This window comes from Xiphophorus maculatus, chromosome 9 (genome assembly GCF_002775205.1).
Source record: "Xiphophorus maculatus strain JP 163 A chromosome 9, X_maculatus-5.0-male, whole genome shotgun sequence".
In the NCBI taxonomy this organism is placed as follows: domain Eukaryota; kingdom Metazoa; phylum Chordata; class Actinopteri; order Cyprinodontiformes; family Poeciliidae; genus Xiphophorus; species Xiphophorus maculatus.
In genome coordinates this window covers 21,210,613-21,226,168 of record NC_036451.1, presented here as the reverse complement: position 1 = coordinate 21,226,168, position 15,556 = coordinate 21,210,613, and the positions used below count along the sequence as shown (strand labels likewise).

The following is a 15,556-nucleotide window of genomic DNA, read 5'->3' as shown; positions in this document are numbered from 1 at the left end:
CAAGCTCCTCCTTGGAGTTGCAGTCTCTAGCTTTCTTAAAGAGACGGAAGCTAATTTAAAGCCGTCAAATTGATTTCAAGTCATGTCTGATATACACAACATTTTAACAAACAAAGGTAACAACTTGATTGTGGGACAAAACTATGTGCATGCCATTTCATAATATTGCTCCTTTAAAAATCTCTGGTGCTTCCCTCATCTACAGTTTTGATGCCTTGTATGATCTTGTTAAGCTCATTATTCTCTTATTTTTTTCTTATCCATTATAAAACATTTGTGTTGACCTCACTGGTTATGAAAAGGGCTCTCTAAATAAAACCAAGTTACAGAAACCATCTCAATCCATAATTATTCAAAGTGGAATTGTGTGACTGTAATAAAACACAAACCATGCTTATACTTCTAAACTACAGCAGGTTAGACTGCATTTTCTCTGTGTTAACGGAAACCTTATAGAGTTCTAAATCCCCCATTATAAACCAAACTACAGCTTTTTTTTTTTTACCCCTCCAGGGGGTCTTTTGTGGGCTCTAGTGTCCCTTTTTTGATAGTGGGCTGACAGGAAACAGGGAAGGAGAGGGGGGAAGACATGCGGCAAATGTCGTCGGGTCCGGGAGTCGAACCCGTGACGGCCGCGTCGAGGACTGAAGGCCTCCAAATATGGGTCGCTCTAACCCCTACGCCACCACGGCACGCCCAAACTACAGCTTTTTGACCAGTTTCTTCTTCTTATGAATATGCTTTAAATAAAAATTTTAAAAAATGTGAGGAATTCTAGTGTTTTGCTATGGAAAACTAAGATTGCATTTAGATGCAAGTTCTTTTTAAATGCGAGAGTGGCCATTAAACAGCACAAGGAGAATCAGAGGAGTTTTCTCCAGTTTCCTTATGGCTATGTACATATTCACTGAACCAGAGTTTCGCCCAGCAACTCCTTCCCCTCAGGAGATTAGCAATAAGTTACAACACGACACCGTAATCTCCAGGATGTGTAGGACCAGACTTTCTAATCAGTAAGGCGAGATAATTTGGCTGTTTTAGGATGCTGAACTGACCAGTTGAACTGTATAGTTGTTGCCATATCTGTGTGGCCAGTATCAGTCCTTCAGAAAAAAAAAGCAGCTACTGCAGTAAACGTGAGCTAAAGTAGTTCATGTTTTGTTTAACAGTAAATTTATTACAGACGACGCTTTTTGTTTACAAAAGCAGAAAATGTTTTCTGCAAGTATTAGCTTGGCCTGGTAAGCTCATTAAAAAACGGAAACGGTGATGAATCAACCTAGTTGATTCATCATCAACATGGCAGCTGAAGCAAGATGCAAGTTGTTCCAGTCAAAACAAGTTGGGGTGCAACAGTGGAGCGGGCGCCAAGTGTGCAGAGACCGCAGGTCGTCAACACGGGCAATCTTAGCTGCTTACCTTCTTTCTTTTCCCATTTCCTGTCTGAATACGGTTGTCAACAGCCACAAGTGGCTCAAAAATAAAAAAAATAAAGAGATATGCTGTTGGGATGGAAATAATACATTTCATTTCTTCACAAAGCTGAATGGACAACTCCATATCTGGGCTGTGTGTTTGAATCACTGCTTACAGTTTTAAGAAACAACTAAAAACATATTACAAGAATAATTTGTTATAATTCTAATAGGTATATATGTACAGTATGTGTTTGTGTATTTACATGAATATCATAGCATATAACAGAGTAAACACCACTGTAAATTAATGTATACGTTTCTGCCATGTATGGAAAATCTAAAAATATTTCGCCATCTTAAACTACCAATTTTCTTTAAAAGTGATGGAAATATTTCATCTGTAATATGATTTCTTGCAAAGGTAAACTGACCCCAAGCAGAATAGCTGGTGCTAATCAGGATCTCAATAAACAGAAATATTGTGACATACACCAACATAATTGCATGTTTTCCAGATATCATGCACAATAACCTTTTACTAAGACTTAAAACCCCCCACAAATATATGTTGTGCTGTGGTGTCTTTCATCTCTTCACCACTCTCAATGCTAAGTAATCTAAGTGAAGATGGTCATCTTTATAAAAGGTTCTCGTGAAGACGTAATGTCGCAGCAGCCTACACTGATGTGATTCAACTTTTTTTATATATATTTTTTTATTAGAGATACAGGCTTTCCTCCTCCTTATTCCTCCATCTGAGCATCCTAATGCTTCGATAATTAGAGGCCAGGCTGCAGAGACACGCTGCTCAGGCTTGCCCCTTCCTCCGACACATCCCACTGTGACAGAGTCACTTGGTATGTACCGTCACACACCTAGCTAACACCTTCAATCAACACCTCCATGCACCCCAGCTGCAATCTACAGCTCAGAGACGCCTTGGAAATGAATGAAAAAGCAGCTGCGACAGGATCCAAATGACATTGTCCATTTATCCATAAAATGAGCCAAAAAAAAACCAACAAAAAAAAACGGTTGAGTGGTGCCAAGCTATGGAGAAGTGGCATGAGGCAGGCCCTCAGAGCAGAAGGCTGTCACGTGTGGGCAAAGTACTGCTGTACAGTGTGTGTGTAGGCGCGTGTGTGTGTATTGGCTTGAGTTTGATTTGTGGCCCAAATGGGAGCAGGCAGCCAGCCCAGCCCAAGTTCAACCCCACTGCTGAGGCCTGGGCGACCTGAGCGCGGTGACAGATGAGAGCAGGGTGGAAAGGCAGAAGGAGAGGAAGAGGAGGAAGTGGGGAGGAAAGGGGGAGGAAGTGCAATGCTGGCAGCAGCGCTGTTGTTTGTGGTCATTCCTTGCACGGGCTGTTAACAAGGAAAGGGCCGACGAACAATGCAGGGCAAGAGAGCAGTCAGTCAGAGCCGTAATGTTTAGAGGAAGCCGATAGGATCTCTATGTCTTCCTCTATGAGCCTCAGCGGATTGGCACAGTCATAAGGGCTGAGCAAGCCTTGCTTTGAGTTAAAGTTAATGTCTTGAGAAAATTGCTGAAGTGCTAAAAAGAGAAATATTGTCTTCCTAAATTCCTGCTTTCTACCAGCGAGAAAAAAAACTCAGTAGGGCTTAAGACAAATGAGTGCCACGCTTCTTCGTTTTTAATAAGGTAAGGTTTTAAAATGAGGCCAAATTTCCCACCGCTACAATCCAGTTTTGATTATATTTTTATGATAAAAGAACAAAGCTTCAAATGAAAGTAAACTATGAAGTCCACTTTGCGAGCATTCCTTGACAATAATCTGGGAGTCATTTGTCAAGGTTTTGGAAGAAGTGCTTTTGAAAACAAACTATTGACGGACATTAGCAGGCCTGTCGCGGTAACAAGTTTTGCTGGATGATAAATTGTTCCTGAATAAACAATATTATTGTTTTGAGATCATTTTCAAGTAATCTTATGGTAACGGCATAATAATGCAAGAACACATTCTCAAAGACCAATAAATGTTAAATTCCAATGGACATTTAACACTGGAACTGCAATTACTGTAATTATTCCAACAGGCCTAGACATCATAAGCTTTGGGTGTACAATCCAGTATGTCATTATCAAAGCAGTACTTTGTTATTAATAATCAGATTACAGTACAGTACAAGTTTGCAGTGATACAAGTTTGCAGAAATAAATAGAAACTTTTGTTTCTACAGCTTGATGTGCTTTAGAGGACATGACATTGTCAGAATATTAATGCACAATAACTACTTATGGTTGTGGACAAGTGAAGAAACATTTTTATTTGAAAACAGAAAAAAAAAAAAACAATAATGAGAAATTGCATGCAAGTTTTATCCCCCACAGACAGGGGGCGCTAAGAGGATGCTGTTTTAAGGTGAGTAAAAGACAAACCAAACATTTGTGCAAACATTTGATGAAATAAAAAGGAAGCCAGGGCTACAAAATCCTCCAGATTTCCAGTTTCTCACTTTTCGCTTACACATTTCTAGGTAGACGAGAAAGGCGGCGACAAAATGAAACTCTGCACCCGACACGCTTAATATCGACACATGATGCTAAAGTTCACAGCCAATCAGTCCTGCTTCATGGACGGCTGTGAAACATGTACAGGTGTCCATGTTAATATGTAAGGTCAAGAAATAACCAGTGATACTAGTTCCAGATCTGACCCAGATTTCTCAGAAAAAGAAAAGTAGAGTTCAGCCAGTAGTTTCTCAGGTGTCTGTACCATTTTCAAATCTGATTAAAACACATCTGTTTATAACATTTTTGCGATTAATTGTACCCTTTCTCAACACTTGTAACCAAAAAAACTGGTTCCCATGGCTACTCATCCTTACCATTGGGTCAGGTCTTTACGTCTCCTGCCACAAAATAAACTTTCCATTGATACAACCACGAAGACACAGTCACAGATTTTCCCAGGACTCGACTCCCTCTGGGCTTTAGACCGAGAGCTTTTGACTCAACAGAAAGAGCATGCTGCAACCTGACAGACTGAACCATTATGTGGAAGAAAGAAAACATATAAACCCCCTACAATCCCACTGCAACAATGCCAATTCCAGACATGACAAACTAGGAAAATCCAGGCGGAAACTGGACAAATCCTGGATGTAAAAGCTTGATCCTATCATACAAAAGGTTCGTAGCTACTTTATTTTTCTGCTGAACGCTTACTTCAATGCAATTATTATGTGTACGACCTTTAAAAGGTTTTGAAAAGGGCTAATCTTGAATGTAAACTGGTACCTTCATAAAGAATGAGGGATTGAGGAACATAAAGAAGGAAAACAAAAGAGGATTTCTTTAAACACAGGAAAGACATCAGTTCTTAAAAACAGCAGTCAAGTCCTATCTCTGTATCACCATAAGCCAACTTTGCTCTTAAGATAAGATACTTAACCCAAAGCAGATGTACGAAAGCCATTAGTGTTCCTACCTGTTCAACATTTTCATGTTGAAAACAGAAACTTTTCTTATTGGGTGACAGACCAACAAAAGATTTAATTAAACCCTTAGAAAACCTGTTTGCCTTCCTGCCTGCGGTGGCACTGCATCAAGAACTAATGAAGGAAACAACACAAAAACATCCAAAGAAGACAGTGAGCGCAACTTTGTTGTTCACAAAACGTAAACAAAAACGGAGCGATTTTAGCGGTTGTAGCTTTTGTCGTTGGTAAATGACCATTAGCCATTTCTCCGGCTAGAACTACACCGTGTTCCAAATTATTATGCAAGTGATATTTTCTCAGATTTTCTTAAATGGTCACTGCAAATGATGGTCAGTATAATTTTCAAGTCATGAACTAGTCAAAATTCAAATCAAATTTTACTGAACAAAGCTCCCCATGAGAACAGTATTTTTTTACAAAAATAAAAAACTCAAAATGCATTGTTCCACATTATTATGCACAGCAGCTTTTCTAAACATTTTATGGATTATAAAGAACTGCAAATGATCATTCTTTGAATGTGCAACATTAAGTGATCACATGTACTAAAATCAAAGCTATTTCAATCAAAAACATCTTAACAGACCGAGTAACATGTTGACATAGGACCCCTACTTTGATATCACCTGCACAATTATGCATCCATTGAACTTGTGAGTTTGTGGAAAGTTTCTGCATGAATTTCTTTGTAGGATGTCAGAATATCTTCCCAGCGCTGCTGGTTGGATATGAACTGCATTCCACCCTCAGATCTTCTGCTTGAGGAAACTCCAAAGGTTCTCAATAGGGTTGAGGTCAGAGGTCAGAGGAGGATGGTGACCATACCATGAGTTTCTCCCCTTTTATGCCCATAGCAGCCAATGACACAATGAACCATCTCATCCTTGCAGCATGAGATGGTGCATTGTCATGCATGAAGATCATTTTGCTACTGAAGGTACGGCTCTTCTTTTTAAACCATGAAAGAAAGTGATCAGTCAGAAACTCCATATACTTTGCTGAGGTCTTTTTCACACCTTCAGGGACTCTGAAGGGGCCGACCAATGATTCTCTCCCCATGATTTCAGCCCAAAGCATGACTCCACCACCTCCTGGCTGACATCACAGCCGTGTTGGGATGTGGTGGCCGTCCACCACCAATCCACTACTGCGTCCATCTGGACCATCCAGGGTTGCACAGCAGTCATCAGTGAACAAGTGCGTTTGAAAATTAATCTTCATGTACAGCAGGGCCCACTGGACCGTTTCTGCTTGTGAGCTCTGGTTAGGGGCCCAGTAGTAGCTTCATGCACCGCAAGCCTCTGGAGGATCCTCCACCTTGAGGTTCCAGAGGCTCCAGCAGCTTCAAATAACTGTTTGCTGCTTTGAAAGGCCATTTTAACAGCTGCTCTCTTACTCCGATGAATTTGTCTAACAGTAACCTTCCTCATTCTGCCTTTATCTGTACAAACCCATCTTTGTTCTGAATCAGCCATAAATCTCTTCACAGAACGATAAATGATTCAGTTTTTGTTAAATATCTAATGTTTTTATATCTTGTCATACGACACTAAACTATCTGATGATTTTCATCAGCAGAGAGATTCTTTCTCTTTCCCATATTGCTTGAAACCTGTGGCCTGCTTAATAATGTGGAACATCCTTCTTTAGTAGATTTCCTTTAATTGAGCTCAGCAGACAAACTAATCAACCAGCTCTCTGAAATTAATTATAGTGATTCAAAGAGCCCTGACACATAATACCATCTATAAATTTAATAGCACAACAAAAAAATTTATCTTTATGACACTTAAATCCAATTTGCATAATAATTTGGAACACAGTGTACAGTATTTTTTTGCTGTTGTTTTGATGAAAAATTGTTAATGTCTAGATGCACAAAGAAAAATACTGCGACTTTAACTGCGGTACGTCCTAAAAAAAGACTTTTAAGACTTTTTAGAAACCTTTCAAAAACAATGTTTTGGTTTCCTTACACTTGGGTCCAATGTATTACATTTAGTTTATGTAAAGGGACGAAAAGGGGTGTGAATACATTTTTCAGAGAGAGCGAAGCAAAGAATGTTTTTCAGCAACTTTTAACCTGAAAATTCAAGCGACTTTGAAGTTGCTTAACTGAGCAAGACGGAGTAAGATAACCGGGTGCTGCACCGCACGCCTCACTTCCCCTAACACAGCACTGCCTGTGCTCCACCACCCAAAAGTTTAAAAATAATAAAAGAAGTGAAACCTGCAGTGGGTACTACCAGGGAGGTGAAGCAGAAAGAAAATGAAATAAAAACAGAGTGGGCAGATGATGAAGTCTGCGATCAAAGTGTGTCAACATCTTACACCTGTTTTTAGCAGAGCGCCAAGAATGAGAGTCAAAGTCTTTCAAGAACCCTCGAACTACACACCGACACACAGAGCTGTTTGCTCCGAAAGGTCAGGGGGGTCAGAGATCACAAGGGGAGGAATAAAACTTGACACCGGCAACACACACAGAGGACTTCAGAGAAGAAAATGACAAAAAAACGCTGAAGATTTTCCTCAAATGTCTTTGCGTTTACAGGGACGGGAAGATCCGCTCGGATTCTTCCATATCTGGTGCTGACTGGCCTGGCGTACTAATATGGAGAAGGAGTTACGATTCCCATCAGATAGCAGCAGGAGAGGGGTAAACTCTTTCATCTTCCTCTCCGAGCGAGGGACGGCGTTACACAGTGTGTCTCTTCCTGTTAGGGCGCCGGCGTGCGTCTGAGAGATAAAGGGAGAAAGCGAGTCTGCCTCGAATAAGAAGAGCAACAGCTGAGACGGGAGAAACAGCTGTACCGCTTCAATCCCCTCCCCCTCAAACCGCTTTTCTTCTTCTTCATCCTCGCTGCTCTCTTTTCACACACCCTTGTTCTGATCCTCTTCTCCCGCCGAGCGCGTGTTGCCGCAGATATCACCGCGTTCCCTCGAGACGGCATTACCGGCAGAAATGTCGCTTTTGCTGTCCTTCATCACGAAATCCTTTTCAACCCCACTTTGGCTGGGGTTTACCCAACCTTTTGTTTTTCAGGAGCAAAGGTAAATCAGATGCAAGCCTGTCCGTCAAGTTTGTCTTCCCAGAAGTAGTTCATTCAGCAACACAGTCACACCTCCCTGAATCAGTTCCTTTCAAATTGTCACCAAACAAACACAACAGAATAATGCGATGACTTTCTAAAAACCTGACCAATGTAGTGACTTCATTTCCACTCTGACAGTTGGCAATGTCGAGCGTGAAACTCGGGGCATGCGCCTACAAGCCCGCGGCAGCAAGCGGAGACGTGAACTGCGGGAAATCCGACGCCGGCGACAGGAAACGAGTGCCAGTGACAAAAGTCTGAATGGACCCTTTAAGAATCGCGGGAACGTGTCGGTTTCATTTGTGAATCCTTAGCCATTCATGAAAAGTATTTGTCATCCTCTCTTAGATCAAACATATTCTATTGTGACACTGTAAAATGAAATCGCAGTTTTAAAATCCTTCATGAAGGGGGGGAAAAAGTCATCCACGCTTCAACCGTAGTTAACCGGATGGGGGTATTTTTGGGTTCAGTTCACCTAGACAAACCCAGGCCAGCCTGATCTGTCCGACAACATGAAGGGTAAAAATATATTTTTAAATAAAGACTAAGTTCAGAAAAAGATCCTCATATTCACAGTCCACTCAATTTAGGATTTAGGGGGTAAATACTTTTTCGCATAGGTTCAGATTGGTTTAGGTAGCTTGTTTCCCCCCCTTAAAAACCATCAAAATGTGGAAGCTGCTTTTATTAACTCATTATCTTTGTCTGATGATCCAAAACATTTAAATGTGACATTTAAACATAAAGAAATGAAATTGTCTTTTTATTTTCTGTTTCTGTTTGTTGAGTTTTATTTTGGGAATATTAAATGTCTTCCAGTTGAGGTGAGGAATATTCTGTATAAAATTAAAGTTTTAGACTTTAAGAAAGCAAACTTACATTATTATGCCATTATCAAATACCTGAAAATGGTCTTGAAATGACAATATTATCATTCATCGCAATAGTTTCTGAGACAATTTATCATCCAGCAAAATATGTTATTATGACCAGCCTAATTACATCATTACATTAGAAACGCATAAAAGATAAATATATCCTGCAGGTTAGCTTATAGATGTAGTGGATTTGATTCAAATTGAGAAAAAACTAAATTACATGGTTAATTCATCCAACTATCAAAGTACTTATCCAACTTTATCTTTTTTGATTTGCTAGTTTTGATTCATTTAAGGTAAAAGGAGAAAAACAAACATCTGATTTGTGGTCATTTCATTTGCCGGTCACTAATCGGAGCACGTCGAGAGAAAATAATCGTCTGATTCCGACATCCGTGCAATTAACCGGTGCGCTTTAGCAGAAAACCGGGAAGCCGGTTGTGTCTTAGGGGATAAAATGTGCAAAAGCAGAACGCAAAAAAGGAGGCGAGCACCGAGAGAACGCAGTGCTGAAGCCACGTCTGCGTGTGATATATTGTCTTTGGCTGCGGAGCGGCCCCCCCGAGTTCACGAGTTTCCATGACATAGCCGGCGCTCAGCTCCAACGCGAGCCAAGCTACTCCGAGACAGATAGATGAGGCCACACGCTGCGAGGCCAGAAAAGACCCGTCGGATGTCTGATCCAAACCGGTGGATCAGGACAATATGCAGAGGAAGTGGAAGGGTGAGGCATCTGTCTGTTTATGCTCATTTCAGCCGGTGTATAAAAGCTTTCTATTTGTAGAAGAAAAACGGCCCTGACACTTGCTATGCTAAAAGACATGAGGATTCACGTTGTTCCAGTGCCGCAGATTAATCGCAGAACTTGAGGCTGCAGGAGTTTTTAAATGGCAGAAGACACCCATGCTTTTCTTTAGCAGAGAAAGGATGCTGCAAGTAAAGGATGGAAGGAAATCCTGAAAACAAAACCTGCAAAAACTGGAGTGGGAGGTAATGGTCTAGTCAAAGTTCAGATCTACATCCCGTTGAGAATCTGTGGCAAAACCTTAGAAGCTGATTGTCAAACATGCTCTCTAGTCAATCTCACTAAACCCTGGTCCAATAAAGTCATTATAAAAATACTAAAAATTACAAGATATGAGAAAGGTCAAGAGGTCAAATATTTTTGCAAGGCACTGCAAAGTGTGCATTGCACTAGACTTAAAGCAACAGATTTAAGTCTAGTGCAGATTTTGAGTTGTACACTGCTGACCAGAAAAATCAAACACTGCTCCCTTCACTGATGCACACAAGAAATTCCAACCGTTTGAACTAGATACTCAGGTTGTATTAATGTGCAGTGAATGTTTACTATTGAAGGAAATCCATGTTTGAGCGAGAGCCCAGAAGATGCCTGCACAGCTGTCAAGTGGGACATGTACATGTTTTTCATTGACAATCTTCAAAACAAAAAAATTAAAAGAAAAGGTAGAAAAGGAGGACATGCAGTTCAAGAAGGGCAGAAATAGATGCTCCCATATTCAAAATCAAAGCAAAAATTTGAAACTTTTAAACTAATTGGAACTGTAACAAACAAGGATGGAGGAGACTATGCAGTCTCACTCAGTCCCATAAAGAACTGCAGAACCAGAACTGTAGGACTTCAGGTGTTTTTTAACGACGGATACTTTTGCAGCAACTTTAAAGGAGGACAGGAGAATGTAGATTTGCCATAAAGAGCTACATTAAATTTTGAGCATTATGGTACATTCAAATAATATCCCAGTTACATAGGTTTGAGAAAGAAAAGTTGCATACTAAAACAAATACAAGACTAAACTAAAACTGGGGCGTTTCACTGATAAATAAATCAGGGTATAATATTAATAATATTCAATCCCTGCTGAAAAACTGATCAAGAGCCGGGTGGTTTTCTCTTGCTGCATAACATGCTGGTACCGACCAAAACAAACACAAACAAACAAAAAGCGAAACTGCTCTGCTGCATGAGCGGCACACGCCATAAGAGTTATTACAATAGATACAGATGAGGAACGATTCAACAAGCACCATACAACCATAATGTGCAAGGAGAGCTTTGGTGTCACAAATTTGACTAGGCTTATCCAGAAACACCAGTTTGGTCATCTCTGATTATAAGCACACCAATTTTCTCCCCAAACTCTCAGATATTCACCTTTCAGTAAATGAAAGAAATAATAAACAAAGGAATAATAATATTCGCCTGTAGCTCTCCATGTGGAAGCCGTAACAGTCCAGTCGATAAATGATAATAAAGCGCTACACGCTTTAAGGTCTATTGTTTTCACTCGCTCACTGACACAAGAACTCCCAACAGTCCAGAACTGTACACACAGACTGTCTAATGCATTTTAAAACCATGTTAATATTACAGGCAAAGTGAGCTTCAGTGTTTAGGCCAGGATGTTCAGACAGGAGGAACGGCTCTCTCTCCAACTGGAAGGAAAGCTCAGTACATGCAGTGCTGGCCACATTTACTGGCAGATGCTTAAAACACCTTAAAATAAGTGTATCTTTTACTGCAATGGGATGTCACACTGAAATTTTGAGGAAAATTCAACATTTGTGTGTTTTGTTTTTTTTTCCCCCAGTCGGGGGATACGTGATAATTGCTTAGACCAAAACTAGTCGCAGGACAGCACAGTCCTCTGGGATGGAACAAACTCATATTGTAATGACGAATGAAATTCAATTTATTGTGAATCTGTAGTTTAAACATGAGCAAATGAAGAGGCTTTTTTTAAACACCAAAAAGTTTAAGTATGTGTGACGTTTTTGAGCTGCTTCCAGTTTGACCAGTGTGAGTGTACTGGTATCAAGGGTGTGGCATTCAGCGTTTAAATGAGTAAGAACAGGGCATGTTATTTCTCCCGTGAAGCCATCTTCATGTTAGCGTCACACCAAACCCATAGGGAGAGGGAAAACCCAAAAATGGAAAGGCGTCAATCTTAGGCTCATTTGACCAAAGTATGTGGTATAAGAGTGAAGAAGTGCTGGACGATACAGATAGTGACCAAAGAATTTCATATCAGCCAGTATTAATAATTGTCGCTAAGATTTTTGTTTCAAGTCTGAAATACTACCAAGCTGGTGATGTGACCATTCCTGTCCCACTCTTTTTGTCCTTTTATTTTTAAGCACTTATGAGGCACAGTGGTGAAACCTGAAACTCCAAGTTACTCAACAAGTTGTTGCTAGGTGACCAATAAGAGTGAGTTAGTTGATGCCACCAACCTAGCTGACCTCACACCTGCTCGACCAGTGTGAGGTTGAGCAGGTGAAGCCTTTCCTCTGCCTACATACCCCAGAATGCTGTGCGAGTTTCTGGAATCGGAGTCCAGTGAAATTATGAAACACTGTATCGGACATATTTCTATCGATACTGTTCACGTGTCTATCGTTACACATATTGTTATTGATTTGTTGCCCAGCCCCAAGTTGAAGTCTCAACGACAACATTTAGGATTTATGCCAGAAACACCTTTTCTGTCCCGTTACAAACAGGTGTAGATATCGTCTAACTGGCTTTTTGTTCCAGTTCTTTAAAAGCGCACTTTGGAGAGTTTTGTGTTTTGCTTAGGTTTCTAGGATTAGACTCTCCTAGAAACTTTGATCAACTTAAGAAAAACAAAACTAGCAACATAAAAAAAAGCTTTGCTCACATTTATTTTAAAGCAATTGCTAAGGTTACCAAGAATTGTGACTCCAGTGATCTTATAGTAAATAATTATTTCCTACACAAAACTTATTTTCCCTCATGAATAAATGTATTCCAGATTTTTCAGTCAACATTTTTCAGTCAGATTTTATGATTGCAACACAGTAAAATAGGATAAAATCAAAGCCATACGTATATTTTTCCCCCTGCTGTGTATTTAGTGTGAATGACTGAGATTCTACTCTAACTTAAGCCTATGCTACAACTCTGCCTGTGGCCAGCAGCTCTCGGTGGCCTCTACTTCTCCTAAACAGTAGCTGTGATGACAACACAACAGGAACCACATGGCAAACATACACTCACACACAACGAGAGGGCAGCAGGGGAAACACCGTAGCATTACTTCCTCAAACGTCGTAGTGAATAAAAAGGCAAGTAGCTCAGTCTGCACCTTGCAACGTGGTGCAAGCCTTTGAGACTTAAGAAGTGGAATCCTGCATTATCCTCCCCTCTTACCGTCCTGCTGCACATTTGCACACAGTCGTGCAGGCAGCTAATCAGGTGCTGGCCGAGCCCTGGATTGACGACACCCACTTCACCCGACTCCCGGCTGACATACAGTCCTCACCAAACCCACGGTCGTCCACAGTACTTTTATCAGTGTTCCAAAACAAGTCATCGCGCGCCGCAGACCGTGTTTGCCCGTTCCCGACAGGAACAGAGAGAAGGCCGCTAAAAGAATAGGAAAAAAAAAACCAAACAACAACAAAAAGTGTGTGACGACATGTGACTTCTCAGTTCCATCTGTGCTGAATGGATATGCCAGGCTCAAGCATTAAGTTACCGTGGCAACAGAGCTACGGCCCTGATTGGAGGTCACGCAGAGATGAAAGCTGACGCGGACTAGAGAGAAAAAAAAAAAAAGGCTCAAAGACTATCTATAGCGGCCAACATGAAGACGGCTTGTTAACTCACCTGCACGCGCATCTGGAACCAACAACAAGATTGTTAGAAACACGCCTGCCATGACGGCACATGATGCAATACAGCATGGAGGAACATAATCTGAGAGACCGGGGCCTGCACTCGATGACGCAGAGGCCCCTTCAGCGCTTTATCCTGTTCTCTTGTAAACACGAAGCTCTGATTGTGAGAGGGGAGTTTCATTTCACACACACACGCAGAGATGTAATCTCTGACTAATCACATTTGCAGACCTGGGACCGAGCAGTTACACCGCGGTCCTGGGCAGATGGGCCAGCGTTCGTCAGGCAGCGCTGGGATTAAGTGGAGGTGCGGCGTGTAGCTACCGATGGGTGGCTTCCTCCAACCGGCCGCCGGCCTGAGTACATTACAGGGAATCTGTGTTGTTACTGCGTTCCTACACAGCTTTAATGAATCAAAGGCATTGTTATTAGTATTAGGGCTGAAACAACTCAAATTAAGTGTGATGAATAACTGGTATGAACCGACTCAAAAAGGCAATTTGCTGAAAGAACACAGTCATGTCATAGCAGCAAATAAGCCAAAACTGTGCAATATATACATATATGTATATTATGCATTTAAGATAAAAACAAGTATGTCCGTCAATATTCTTTACACAAAGCTCAGGTGATGTAGTTTTAGCTTAACTAAAGGAAAGCTATGTGATTGCATTTTAGGCATTAAAATCTTTATTTTGCTATTTAGACAAAAGAAATGTAATTATTTATTTGCATTGTTTAATGTATTTCGAAAAATGTATGAAAAATAAGAGGTAAAATCAATAATTAGTACAAGGTGCCGTTTTTTTTTAAATCCAATTCATCGATAAATTGTTAGAATAATCGATTACTAAAATCGTTAGTTGTAGCCGTAATTAATTTGCAGTAGATGCATAGGTTGAGATCGGGCTTTAACCAACACCTTCAAAACCCACGGGAAATGTGGCAAAGAAAAACTCTTTTCTCAACAGGAAATCGTTTTAATTGATGCCAAGATTAATCTAGAAAGCTTCTTAGCATCTGCTGAGACTCCGATTTACAGTTAATTTTACGTCGAGAGATAAGACCACACGGATTGATAAAAATTGTAATAACCGATAATAAAGTAGGAATTGAATTCTGGGGATTAGTTGTAAACAATGGTGCATCGTCAGCATAGAGGGGGATTCTGTATTATGACTTTTTACAAGAAAATTCTGAGAATACTTCTGAGCAAAGTAAAGACACCAAATGCCAAACTATTGAAAACACTCGAAGCCAGAGACCAAACCAAATCTCTTGAAAGTTTCAAATTAACACATCACAAATACTTCTCCACTTTTATTGACAAAGAAAACTTTATATTTTGTTGTTTGAGAAAGCTGGAAAAACAAGCACTGTGAAGTATTTCACTGTGACATAATTTTGCAGCCAAACTGAAGTAGGTTTCGAATGCACCTTTTAATGAAAGTAGCTAGCAACATGGCCGCCAGTTGTGTAAAATCTAACTAGTTTACTGCCAGCTCTTGGAGGAGGAATTACAAGATAAACCTGCCTTCAAAAGCCAGTAAAAGTGGGATTCAAACGGTTAAACAAAAGCAGGGATCAGAGGTATTCATTTATGGTAGATGTATTTTGAATGTTTACTCTCAATTCCATGAAATTAGCTTTAAGTAACAAGTACCCAGGTTGGTGGCTAAGATCAAGCAGGCCCCACCACTTTACTCTAGTATTTTCATTCAATTCTGAACCAAACCCATCAAAGTCCACTACCAAAAATTTAAAACATGTCATTATAAAAGCACTGCAAACATCCAAGCTTTTAGAACTTGCTCAGAACTGTCATCATTTTCCAAGAATGTCCTCTACACATTACTAAATGTCAAGGAAGATGGTTAAGAAAAAAGAGTGGGATTGTATCAGTCTCCTCTGAACAACACTACAGCTCTGTAAAAAGCACGCTAGTCATGAGTCTGAACCTGAGACCTCTGGGTCATTTGTGAAGCGTCGAGAACAAGAAACTCACACAGCCGTATGAAATATCAAAACGTAACGTT

At 40.5% G+C, this 15,556-nt stretch overlaps 1 protein-coding gene across 7 annotated transcripts in view; it reads right to left on the bottom strand.

Annotated features, from left to right (window-relative positions):
• ralgps2 (Ral GEF with PH domain and SH3 binding motif 2) overlaps positions 1–15,556 on the bottom strand; it is an 88,622-nt gene that overhangs the window by 70,450 nt on the left and 2,616 nt on the right. The window contains exon 1 of one of the 7 annotated variants that reach the window (XM_023338904.1): positions 13,051–13,139. The exons of the other annotated variants lie outside the window; for them this stretch is intronic. The gene's annotated coding sequence lies outside the window, so the exon portion shown is untranslated. Of the gene's footprint in view, positions 1–13,050; positions 13,140–15,556 lie in introns of those variants that run through there. 7 annotated transcript variants of the gene reach the window in all.